Source organism: Gigantopelta aegis, unplaced genomic scaffold, assembly GCF_016097555.1.
Source record: "Gigantopelta aegis isolate Gae_Host unplaced genomic scaffold, Gae_host_genome ctg3262_pilon_pilon, whole genome shotgun sequence".
In the NCBI taxonomy this organism is placed as follows: Eukaryota; Metazoa; Mollusca; class Gastropoda; order Neomphalida; family Peltospiridae; genus Gigantopelta; species Gigantopelta aegis.
In genome coordinates, this window is record NW_024533255.1 from 9331 (window position 1) to 19452 (window position 10122).

General features: G+C 32.6%; 1 pseudogene; it reads left to right on the forward strand.

Annotated features, from left to right (window-relative positions):
* The first annotated feature begins 1175 nt into the window (after window positions 1-1175).
* On the forward strand, window positions 1176-8913 carry LOC121392014 (annotated as a pseudogene).
* The last annotated feature ends 1209 nt before the right edge of the window (window positions 8914-10122 follow it).

Below are 10122 nucleotides of genomic sequence, written 5' to 3' on the forward strand. Positions count from 1 at the left end.
CTGTTTGTAGTGTGAGTGACTATTAGATAATATTCCTAAATTATGACTTTAAATGATACTAGTACTACTACATTTTGTTTATATCATTGTTGTCAGGGTGATGGTATAGATTTCACACCATAATACGCCAACAACGCCTTGAAGCTATTTGCTTTCTTAATATTAATTCTTATGGTGCTGGGAATAATGCTTGGGGTGCACCTCCACCAGGAACAGTTAGTGGCGCAGTAAGTTTGGATTTTTCTTATTTTTAGTTTTGTTTATTGTTTATAAATTAGTTTAAACTTGGGCCCAGGCTTTGAATGATGACTGATTGAAATAGTTTGGATTCTGGGCTCCACCTTTGTAAGTTATAGCATTAAATGTATTGCTCTCCTCAGCATAATTTACTTGAAGGATTTTGTATTTTTATAGCCCAAATTATTGATGGGTGCTCATGGTGAACGATAGCACAGTGTCAAACCATATAAAGTTGTACACTTTTATTCTCTGCCTGTACAAATTGATGGTGAAGCCTGCAAATTAAAGCCATCAAGTTTATAGAGGATTGTTCTACAAAACAAAGCATTGATTGATCAGAAAGGAACCCACTACGTACTTTACAGGCCCTCTGAGAGGTAAGTTGATGACCCCTTTCTTTTACTTTATATTGTTCTTTTGAATTTTTATTCCTTTGTAGTGTAAGTGCAAGTCATCAATTGAAAGTCTCTGTGTCAAAAGTGACGTTAAACAATATGAAGGATCTTCACTTTGATTTGAAAGAGATTAGAAAAAAAATTGGTTAGTCTCCCTCTCTCTCCTCCCTCTCTCGTCGCTCTCTCTCTCTCTCTCTCTTTAATAATTACATGATTTTAAAATTCTCTTCTTGTAATAGCTGTTCCCTTGGTTTTGTTGTCCACAACACCTGGAGAAACGCTGCATAGTTTACGGCCTCAAATTCATAAATTCACTAGCGGAAAGATATGATAAACAACAGTTATCAAAGACTTGGCAATATTTAGAGGTAAAACCATCCCATAATTCTAATTTTAGAAGTATCAAGTATATTTTTGTGTAGTTGCTTCTAATGGTCGCTTAGACAGGATGTTCCAAGTTTTTACCTGGACAAGAAGAATCACTATCTGTTGAGATCTGTTATCAGATGGCATTTTAATTGTTGAGTATGAAACTCCGCCATGTTCTCCCGCAGATTGGCATTAGACATACAGAGGTAAGTTATCCTTTTAAAAGTTTTTGATATTACCTTGTGTTATTGTAGTCTTGATAAACCCAACGCAAGTGAAAGAAAAAGTCATTCATTAGGAAAAGTCGTCTTAGGGTAATAATATTATTGCATTCATAAATAAAATGAACATCTCTTTTAAACTTAGCTGTTTCAGCTGTACCTCTGATAATGACTTACATCTGATCAGAAGATGGAACGGTAAGACATTGATTGTATATCTGACTAATTTTTTTTCTCTTTTGTTTTATACTTAGTACATGAAGGAATCCGTCAAACTAGTAAAACTCAGTGTTGCATGTTGAAGTTAATGGGGACAAAGGTTCATTAGGTTCCCCTCCTCCAAGAGTCCCGAATCAGGTCATCTTGAAGATGTGGCTTGGAGGAGAGATCAGACTTGTAAGACTAGTTTTATCTTGTTTTCACTAACGACTATTGTGTGCTGATAGAACTGTATCGCACTCAAGTACTATTACCTTTGGCTAATATGACTTATCAGAGTGAGTTAACTAGAATTACAGTACCTCATACTGGTATAAGATTATGTATATGATGGTAACGGGGGGGGGTTTTGAGAGATGTACTTATTTATTATTTTCTAGTTCGCAAGAAGATGAGGAGGTGTTTTGATAACGGTCAAGTAATTGATAGCTAAAGTAAAGAAAATGGCTTTAATTGTTCATGGTTGTTTGTGTTAGTGGTTTCTGGTACTCTATCTTCAGAAATCACTCTTTGATTGCTGTGAACGGGGAAAAATTGATGAAAGGTAAGCACAGCCATGAAAATTTTAAGGTAATCCTCTTGAAATATATACTCTATAATTCCACAGCATTTTATCACATTATTTAGATAGAATGATAATTTGTCAACATGATTTATTTATAGATCAGGAGGCCCACAGAAATGGTGCTAGATTACTAATGTAGATCAGAATGGACTAACACCTCTACATCATGCTGCACGAACTAGGGAGAAAAAGATGTATTTCAATATCTTGTGGACAATAGTGAGAGATGAGAAGAATATTATTAGTTAAAACCAGTATTTAGGCGAACCTCTTTACTATGGCCATCTTTCCAGCCTAGTAATTGTCCCTCTCTAATACAGACATACAAAGATGGCAATATATAGCTAGACTCTATAGTATATTTGGCATTGGCACATATTGTTAATGTTATCTAGAGAGATGTCCATAAGATGATTGACTGCTTTATAGGGTGTTGCAAAAGAAATTTGACATAGCTAGCTACACTGTATTTATGCAAAGTAATAATCTGAGTAAATGGTGACTCTACCCCTTTACTTGTCTAGTTCCTAAAGAGGCCCTTGACTTGCAAGATGAAGACAAGTATGTACTATCTTAATACTTATTATTTATTTATTCTATTGTTTTAGAGCTCAAACTGCACTTCATTAAAGCAGCTTGGTATGGTTACAAAGGAATCTGTAAGATTTTGGTTGAAGCTGTGCTTCTCATTGTAAGAACTGACTATCAAGTAGTGAGAAGGAATGTGAAGGATGTCTTTTGTTAATAATTGATTGACTTTGCTGTTGTTTAGGGAATACTCCTTATCTTAAATCAATTGAAAGTGAAGATGTCAAATGCAGGAATTTTAAAAGGTGAGATGAAAAGATAAGATTTTCAATTTCTTTTTTTCTTTTTCGTTTTTGCTTGTTTAGTTAAACAAAGAACAATTATCAAAAACTTGAGTTTCAGGAAGTTGCCATTTAACTCTTTCCCTTTTTTCTTTGTCCAATTATTTTATATACATGCATTTATTTTTTATCTCTGAAATAATTTTCTGATATATGAAGTTTATTTTTGAAGCATAACCAAAATAAAGAATTACCTTTTATAGATGCATCATTTAGAGATGCATCATTATAGATACATCATTTATAGATACATCATTTATAGATACATCATTTATAGATGCATCATTTATAGATACATCATTTATGATACATCATTTATAGATACACATTTATAGATACATCATTTATAGATGCATCATTTATAGATACATCATTTATAGATCACATCATTTATAGATACATCATTTATAGATACATCATTTATAGATGCATCATTTATAGATACATCATTTATAGATACATCATTTATAGATACATCATTTATAGATACATCTAATAGTTTTTGTTAGATTACCTGTTCAATCCTTTGTAATCAATTCAGTTCATTACTTATTGCATCATGCAAGGGTGTGGCTAGAAACATGGCAGATTGGATTCCACCTACAGCTTTACTCTCGCAACCTAATGATCCTCGCAGAAAAGCAAAGTATAAATTTTATCTAAGATTATTTTTTGGGGTAGAGTTGTTAAATGTACATATATTGATCTTGTCATTGTATTTTGTTTAGTTGGGTGGATCCATTGAGTTTGGTTGGGTTGTCGACGTAGTCTAGAACAGTCTGATCTATATGTACATCCTCCTGAAGTGATTCTAGTTACCTCCTTAACAAATTAACAAGTAGATAACAGTCCTTTTTGTTGTTGCTATACTGCTATATATGTAGGTATTGGTCTTCAGAATTTAAAAGAAAAGAAGATGTCGCTCTCCTAGACTATTGGTTGTTTGGTTCAATGTTTCTGGTTAAGATTATTGTTCAAGGGATACTCTTATTTTTTGAGGTAGTCATATTGTTTTTTAAAAATGTTTAAATTTAAAAATTAGACAGCTTTATTAGTTTCACAATCTATACTTTTGGGTCAGCTAACAGAGTACTTTGTTATTGAGTCACCATCATCAGATGACACTCGTAATGCTTACCTTTATGCTATGGGCATGTCTATTATAGCAATTATTGGTACCACTATTACATGTCATGGCATTTCTACAAGGTCAAAAGTTAGGTATGATGACAAGGACTTTAATGTCATCTGCTATTTATCAGAAAGTGAGTCATCATACATAGCGAGTGACTTCATTATCTTTTACTTACATTTGCTTTAGATACTCACTTTGAGTCAGACCACCATAGGTCAATTAACAGTAGGTCATGTAGTCAATTTAGCTTCTAATGATGTTCATAGATTTGATATGGTAGGTTTGTCAATTTACAACATAACTCTTCAGTTTATTGTACAGGCTTTTTCTTTATTGTCATTTTATATGGATTGCTCCTATACATCTTATTGTTGTAACATATTTGATATACCGTGAAATACAATGGAGTGCTTTGCTAGCCACTATACTGGTTGTATCTCAAGTACCAATACAAATGGTTCTTGTTAGGATTTCACTAAACTGAGGTAATTAAATTATGTAACACATGGACTACACAAATTGTTTGTTTCTGACTTTCCTCTCTCTCTCTCTCTCTCTCTTAGGTTCAAAGCAGCTCAAACTGACAGACAAAGGAATAAAAGTAATGAATGAAGTCATCACTGGTATTAGAGTTATTAAAATGTATGCCTGGGAATATGCCTTAAAGATCTTGTTGTTAGTATCAGAAAGTATGATTTGAAAACTTTAAAGTTAATTTCATTAGTATTTTCTAGAAATGAGGTGTTTGTAATTATTAAAGCATTTATAATTCGTGGGTTCTACTTAGCTTATTTGATTGCTGCTCTTCCATTGATTATGTTGTGGTATTCTCAGTATATGTCAATACATCTGATGAACAAATCACACCTCGTAAAGTGTTTGTTACTCTCTCCTTGTTGGCATATTTTCGAATTACCTCAATCATATTGTTTGTTCAGGCTTTCTTACTGTTGTCAGAAGCTAAAGTGGGATGGAAGAGAATTAAGGTATGTTATATGATATAAAATATTACTTTAATTATCAACAACAATATTTAGAATCTCATTTTACTTAATGAGCTGTGTAATGATAATTTAAAAGGTACAATACAATACAATAATTTTTTAAAATTATGAGTTGTTTTAGATGGACATCAAGTCAATGATGTATCTGGTAGTGATGATATTGGTCTTCAGTCTTTATCATCTGATGGTAATGTTACTGTACAAGATCTTACAGCCTCTTGGGCTATGGATGTCGATAAACCAACATTACAAAATATCACATTTACTATTAACAAAGTAAGTGATTTATGAGTATATGTATTATAGACTATTTTATATAATGTATCTTAGATTAAACCATTAATGGCTGTTATTGGACCAGTTGGATTGGGAAAGGTATCATTTGTTGACTTTGTTCTTATTATAAATTTATATGATTCCTTCATTAGTCTACTCTTCTCCAATGTCTACTAAAGGAACTACCAGCTTTAAGTGGTACTGTAGAAGTTACAAAGGATCAGTGGGTTATGCCAGTCAGGAAGCATGGGTGTTTTCAGCTACAATGAGAGAGAACATATTATTTGGTTTACCTTATCATCCAGAAAGATATAACACAGTAGTAGAAGCATGTGCTCTAGACAAGGTTATAAAGAGAAGGAGTATAGTTATAAATTTCTGATATACTAATTGTATTTCAGGATATACAACTTCTCCCTGATGGTGATCTGACTTTAGTAGGAGAGAGAGGAGTGACTTTAAGTGGAGGACAAAAAGCTAGAGTAAATCTTTGCCAGAGCAGTATATCATCAGGCTGATGTGTATCTCCTTGATGATCCACTTAGTGCTGTAGATGCTGCAGTCAGTAGACATATTTTTGACAGGTATGTTTTGTGTGTAATCTTATCGTATCTATTACTATATATTTAACTTAGATGTATTCGTGAACTATTATCAGACAAATGTGTTGTATTAGTAACACATCAACTGCAGTATCTTAAACAATGTGATGTTGTATTAGGATTAAATAAAGTAAGTCTATCATTAATAGTTATTAACTACACATATTATATATATGTTACAGGGTTGTATTACAGTATATGGTGATCCATCTGATGTATTAAAAGAAGACAGTGGTATCTTTGATTTTCTCAGTGGTGATAATGAAGAAGACAAGGATCCTAGAAATTTATTTGCTGTTAGAAAACAAAGCGTAAATAGCAATGCATTAGAGAGAAGTAATGACATGTAGAGTTTAAAATAAAGTTATCAACTAGTACTAACACTATAGCTGTTGTTTCATTTCAACGCACTCTCAGTAATGTTGAAGAGAAAGATGAAGATTATGAAGAAGGGTCTGGTCCATTACTGATGACTCCTCCCTTACTGGATGCAATTTCTTTTCAATCTGTACCTTCTGTGTCTATTAGTGGTATACATAATAAAGAAGACACAGGAAAAGAAGTAATTTGACAAGTCATTATTGTAATGTTATTGTTTTTTATATATAGAAAGTTATCCAGACTATGTCAGTACCAGCTGAAGAGCGTGGTCATGGCAGGATATCAATGAAGACATATTATCAATATTTCATAGCTGGTGGAGGATATATATTCACATTTATTGTATTAGTTCTATTTATATTATGTGAAGTTAGTATGATACTGTCATAGATATTGTCATATGAGTTTATTATATTAGGGAAATATAGTAATAACAGATTGGTGGATAGCTGATTGGTAAGTTTAAATTGTGATAGCGTTGGATAAATGTTTTATCTCTCAGGGCTGGATGTGAGACTGAGTGTAGTCTAAATTGTTTCTCTCTCAGTGGAAGATGTTCATTATCAAATGATCAACGTATTGGAATATATGGTGGTATTTTAGGTTCTCTGATAATTTTGGGTACCTTACGAGCAGTTCTATTTTTTTCTGTTGCTGCTACGTTCATCACGAGTACTTCATAATAACATGTTTGGAAGAGTCCTTAGAGCTCCAATTTTATTTTTTTGATACCATCCAATAGGTATGTTATTAATATTATAGTTAGTTATAATAAAATATAATAATAACAATTGTAGGTCGTGTGTTGAATCGTTTCTCAAAAGACGTTGGTTTTTTAGATGACCAGCTTCCTCATTTATTCTTTGATTATGTTTTTGTAGGTTGTCTCTGAAGTGTTGTAAAGTGTCTATTGTCTATTAATTTTTTCTTTAGCTTCTGAGCAGAAGCATAGCTGTTATAGTAATAGCTTCTGCAGCTATTCCCTACATGACAATAGCTGCTGTGATTCTTCTTGTTATCTTTCTAAGTCTAAGATGGTATTATTTGAAGACAGCACGTGATATAAAAAGACTGGAAGCATTAGGTTGAGTACATTACAATATGTCTCTGTTAATTACTTTTATTCTCTTAATTTTAGCTCGTAGTCCTGTATATTCTCATATTTCTCTAACCCTACAAGGACTACCTACCATTAGATCTTATTGTATGCAGAACATAGCAATGAATCAGTTTCATACATTTCAAAATCAACACTCACAATCTTTCTATCTTTATATTGTCACTGTCAGGTAATAATTGTTTGGTTAGTTAATATGATGATATGCTCTAATAGATGGTTTGGGATACGAATTGATTACATAGCTGCTGCGTTCATAAATTGCTGTGGCTTTTTCTTGTATTCCTTTGGCTGATTGTAAGTTGTGCCAAGCATTTTTAAATTGATTACAGAATTTATGTAGCTCTTGATGCTGGTGGTTTGGTTGGTCTTGCATTGACTTATGCTATTCAATTAAATGGTATGTTTCAGTATTGTATCCGACTGAGTGGTGAAGTGGAGAGTTTAGTAAGTTTTCACAATATTTTGGAAGGTAATGCTTTTATTTAAAATGTTATGTAATAGATGGTATCTGCTGAAAGAGTGATGGCTTATGGAAAACTTGAAACTGAAGCATCTTAGAAACTGATTCTGCTCTTCTACCATCAGCACACTGGCCTGATAAAGGTCATATTGAATTAAATGACCTTTCATATCGTCACTCTTCTGATGGTCCACTTGTATTGAAAGGAATCTCTTGTGAATCAAGTCAAGTGAAAAGGTAAGTGGATGAGAATATTGCAGTACTTTAATCTCCCATGTGTCTTTCTAGATTGGTATTGTAGGTCGTACTGGTGCAGGTAAATCATCTCTAATAGCAGCATTGTTTAGATTAGCTGAACCTCATGGTAGTATAAAAATTGATGGTATAGAAATTTGCCAGTTAGGTCTTCATGATCTTCGTAGTAAGATCTCCATCATACCTCAGGTGATTACATGTAGTAATATATGTATGTTAACTATTGTACTGTATATAGGATCCAGTGTTATTTGGTGGATCAGTCAGATATAATCTTGATCCTTTTGGACATTATGATGATGACAAGATATGGACAGCTTTAGAACATGTGAGTCTATAATAATGTAGTGTGTGTGTGTTTTATTATGCTTTAGGTTCAACTAAAAAGTGTTGTAGAGGTTCTTGAAGGTCAGTTAGATAGTCCAGTTAGTGAAGGAGGCAATAACTTCAGTGTTGGTCAGAGACAACTGTTTTGTCTTGCTAGAGCTCTTCTTCGACACAACACTATTCTGATATTAGATGAAGCTACTGCTAATATAGATCTAGAGTAAGTTAATACTATTATTTAAAAGGATGTGTGTCCTATTTATGTATACAGAACTGACAGTATTATTCAACAAGTGATACGTGAACAGTTTTTGTCATTGTACTATCTTAACTATTGCTCATCGCCTTGACACAGTTATGGACTCTGACAAAATCATGGTAAGGAGATATTATATATAGACAATGTACTTTTCCTTACAATAGATATTACGTGGAGGAAAGCTGATAGAGTTTGATGAACCTCATGTTCTTCTCTGTAATAGTTCTTCATATCTTTGTAAACTAGTAGAAACACACAGGTCCAATTGCTGCACAAAGATTAAAAAACATGGCTCTTAATGCTCACAATGAGAGAATGATGAAAGATGGGTGTGCTATGTTTGTCTTCTCCAGTTTGATTAACAAGAAAACGATCTACTTAATTTATGAAAATAATTTGATATTCCATGTTATTGAAATTTAATATTATCTAATGAAACCATTTAATATTTTCTGTTTGCTATTATTTTAAAAAAAGAGATAGTACTAATGATATACACATCCTCTAACTATTCAAAGACATACAGAGTATTTTGGTTACGTATTGATATATAAAATAAATTATGTAGAGATATAAATACATGTAGATGTATTAAATACTTGTAGATATTTACTTATGTCCATATGGTATTGTTTCTATTGTATCATTCCTACTTGATCATTGCATCAATGTCATTTAGATAAACCATGCTATAACTGCCACACCCATCAATGTCGACAGAACTCCACCTGTTTTTGGGCATATTAGAGACAGAGCAGTTCCTACAAGAGATATTAATTATCAATCTGACCACTAATTCTATTTATATGAATTGGGAAGGATTTCTGATCCTCATTTCTAAATTGTCCTCTAGCTTTTTCTTTGATCTAACAACTGGTATGTGTGACACATACCAGTTGTTAAATCAAAATTGTGACATACACAATCAGGAGCCTATACAGTAAAAAAAATCAACATATCTCATGTTTTTTATTGGCTCCCCATATTCATATGACTACTCAATGTTATTGCCATATAATGACATTAATTGCAAGGAGGACTGTAATATGTTACTTACTTTACATATTACATTCTATAACACTTGTAATTGAACAGATACATGTGCTAATAGAGCAGTAGTACCATTAACAATGATTAGCTTTTAATGACACACAACTTTTAATTATTTATAATCATTGATAATATGACTGGACCATCTGAATTAATTTTAAGGTTAGTTACACACAATGCATTGTTACAAAGATACACAGAAAGGCAATGTACTATCAGATAGAATGTATATTGTGCTCATCATCAGTTTATTTTTCTTAGAATCTTATCATCTTTAATAAACTGAGCATGCTCAGTCTATTAATTAACGTCAATTTTATGGAACTGAGCATGCTCAGTTTAACAAACCGCTGTAGTGGCGCCAATTTTAGTCCT